The sequence below is a fragment of the Echinops telfairi genome, unplaced genomic scaffold (assembly GCF_000313985.2).
Source record: "Echinops telfairi isolate 266 unplaced genomic scaffold, ASM31398v2 ScPeMD7_7413;HRSCAF=8451, whole genome shotgun sequence".
Taxonomy (NCBI): Eukaryota; Metazoa; Chordata; class Mammalia; order Afrosoricida; family Tenrecidae; genus Echinops; species Echinops telfairi.
This window is the reverse complement of record NW_022111313.1, coordinates 1100532-1104220: the sequence shown is the minus strand read 5'-3', so window position 1 is coordinate 1104220 and position 3689 is coordinate 1100532.

The following is a 3689-nucleotide window of genomic DNA, read 5'->3' as shown; positions in this document are numbered from 1 at the left end:
CACGGTGGCTGAGGGAGGGGTGGCCACACGGCCACTTCTAGCAAAGCCAGACCAGAACACAGGTCTGATGACCACTCCTCGCACACGTTTCCTGAACTCCTGCTCCCTGCCACACACAGCCTGGGCTCTGGGAACACAGCACCTGATGTGGGCCCAACCCTCTGGCATCGTGGAGTAAGTGGGGTCCACCCAGAAAGGCTCAGCACAGGGCAGACGTGGCCCGAAGGCCAGAGGCCTCCGGGGTCTCGGATACAGGTGATGCCCAGAGCTCTTTAATCCTCACCACCGGTTCATGAGGGAAGAGACCTGGGGACCCCTGGACTGAGTGAATGGCTGGGCTGAGCTAGTTCCCCTGCTCCCCAGAACCATCGTCCCCCCATCCTATGGAGGAAGAAGCGTTCCCAGACATGGGCCACACTGGAGCCAGGCATGGGCGGCTTCTCTCCATGCTAAGGCTGAAGGACCCAGAAGTGATGGCAGCCACGTGGGAATCGCGGAGCGGTCAGCGTGGGACAAGCGGCCCTGCCCGTCTTTAGTTTTTATGCTGCGGGCAGACGGTTCTCTTCAGATGTTAGTACTTGCTTCCGACAGGGCGGAGGCTCAGCAGCGGGGACCGGGTGGAGGGAGGCGGGATGGGGGTGGGGGTGAGGGCGCTGTCTGGCATTGATTTGTACCCAGACGGAATAATACATCAAGGGCCTGTGGCTTCATCACAGAGCCTGGAGAACCTGCCTCCTGCAGCCAGACTCCCCCGGGGCCCGGCCTCACCAGGTGTCTGTAATTGGAAAGGGAGCGGAGGAGGGTTCCTCTGCAGATACTTAGAGGCAGGCTCCTGGGCGGAGAGCTGGAGGTACTGGCCTCTCCCCAGGCTCCTGGCACTCCAGGCCACTTCCTCCACGGAGGGCAGCTGGCTGGAGGTGAGAGGCCAACCTCTGAGCTTTTCACATGAGAGCCTCTGGCCTGAGAGACAGAGTGGGGGTGTCTGGAGCAGGGGCCCCTGGAGAGCCAGGCAGGGTTCTTGGCTGCGACAGGGAGACCTAGACCATCTTTCCTTCTCCCACCTCCTTTCTGGACCCCACAGACTTGGCAAAGGACCAGCCACGTGCCAGGTCTTGTGCCAAGCAGCAGATTTAGCACAGGACCAGGCAGCGCCCCCCACGGCCCCCCCAACCTACAGGCCTTTTGTTGAACCCTTGCCACGCACCACGTCTGTGCCCTTCACCGCCTCGGTTGAGGATGAAGCTCCTACTGCTAAAGAGAAAAGGATATTGAAAGAGACACAAGAGGCGATTAGCCAGTGACCATGGGAAGGTGGCAAAGCTTGGACCCGGGTATCCGGGCAGCATGCTTCCCACAAGCCTCCAGCCTGGCTTCTGCTGTGGTCCAACTGAAAGGGCAAGGGCCTCCTCTCCAGGAATGAGCCCCTTGCTCGTCTTGCATCCAGGCAGATCTTAATATAAAACCCGGCACCCACATCCTGGAAAAGCTCACTGCCATCAGGTGGAAGCCGACTCATAGTGACTCTCACAGAATTGTCCCTGTGCGGTTCTGAGACTGTAACTCTTCACCGGAGTCAAAAAGGCCCAGCTGCCTCTCATGGAGTAGCTGGTGGTTTCGAACTGCTGACCTTGCAGTTAACAGCCCAATACAACCGCAGAAGAATGGATGCGTTTGCATTGTGGTGCTGGAGAAGACTACTGAAAGAAAGTGCCCCAGACTGCTAACAGGGCAAACCCGTCAGTCTCAGAATAGGCATGGCCAGCGTGCTCCTTGGAGGCAAGGAGGGCAGGACTTTGGCAAGGGGACATTATGCTTGATAAAGCAGGGGGGCAAGTGAGAAAGAGGGAGGCTCTCAAGGAGATGGATCGGCACAGTGGCTGCAACAATGGGCTCAGGGACAGGAACAGCTGTGAGGATGATGCAGGGCCCGGCATTGTTTCGTTCTGTTGTGTATAAGGTTGTGTATAAGGTTCTGTTGTGTATAAAGTCGCTACGGGTCAGAACAGACTCAATGGCCCCTAAGAACAACAACACATCCCAAAGTGAACACACCCCGTCCCGCCCGTCCACCTGGCCTCCTCACCCAACATGACCCAGCAGCCCCCCACAGGGTCAGCAAGAAGTATGGAGCCGGCCAATGCCAGGTGGTCACAGCCGTGCTCTGTTTTGACAGCCCCCAAGGCTCCGTGGGAGAAAGAGGCGGCTTTCCACTCCCGTCAGTAGTTACAGTCTCTGAAATCCACAAGGCAGCTATGCTGTCCTATGGGGTCGCTGCGACTCAGAATTGGCTTGACGGCAGTGAGTTTGCGTCTGCTTTTCACAGGGGAGCTGTGAATCAAGTGCTCTTGACGACAGGTGAGATTGGTCTTTGGAAGACGTTCAAGCTCCCTCACCTGTCCTGTCACTTGCCTTTTCCATTGGCCCACCAAAGTCTCACTAACAACCTGCGAGATGCAGATGACACAGCCTTGCTTGTTGCAAGTGAGGAGGACTTGAAGCCCTTGCTGATGAAGGTCAAGGGCGGCAGCCTCAGTATGGATGACAACTCAGTGTAAAGAAAACCCAAATCCTCAAAAGTGGACCGGTGGGTAACATCAAAATAAATGGAGAAAAGATTGAGGTTGTCAAGGGTTTTGCCTTGCTTGGGTCCACACACCATGCTCCACCGAAGTAGCTGACACGACATAAGCTGGCACGTTGCATTGTGTAAGTCTGCTGCACAAGACCTTTGAACGCGTTGACGACCAGACGTCTTACTTTGAGGACGAGGGCGCACCCGACCCAAACCACCATATTTCCACATGCATGTGAAAGTTGGACGTTGACTAAGAAAGACCAAAGAATAATCGAAGCATCTGAATTATGGCGCTATCAAAGAATGCTGAAAGTACCAGGAACTGCCAAGAGAACAAACAAAAGTCTCTCTTGGAAGAAGTACAGCCAGAATGCTCCTTAGAGGCAAAATGGTGAGGTTTTGTCTCATGTACTTTGGGCATATTATCAGGAGAGACCCGTCCCTGGACAAGGACATCATGTTTGGTAAAGCAGAGGAGCAGCAAGACAGAGGAAAAGATGGACAGACACCGTGGCTGCAGCAATGGGCTCCGACTTAAGAACCCCTGAGGAAGGCGCAGGGCTGGGCAGTGTCTCGTACTATGGATTCAATGGCACCTAGCAACAACGACAACGATGGCGTCCTGTCTGGGGCCTCTCAGTCTTTTCTGTCTCTGGACCTTTTTTTAATCAAGTTAGTCTTTGCCTTTGATGTGGAGAAAACGACTAATACTGACGCCATCTGGTACAACATATGCAGAACCAATAGTTCTCAAGTTGACGGTAAAATGCCTTTGTGTTTTATTCAATATGTTGGGTTCATGCTCTCCTCTATGGCCCAGGATTACTGGGTGCGCAGGTATAACCGTATTTGCGATGTCGTGTTTCTCAGCCATCAGTCACGTGTCTGTCTCCTACATGTTCTCATCAGACCCTCCTACCATTTGCATCACCACGCCCTAGTGGCACCGTGGCTCAGGGCTCCACAGGAACGCTGGCGGCTCTCACCCACCCACAGCCCCATGGGAGACAGATGTGCCTTCTGCTTCCATAAAGACGCACGGCCTTGGACTCCCCGTGGAAGGGTTCTGCTCATTCCCAGGGGACCGCTATGACGTAGCGTTGGCTCAATGGAC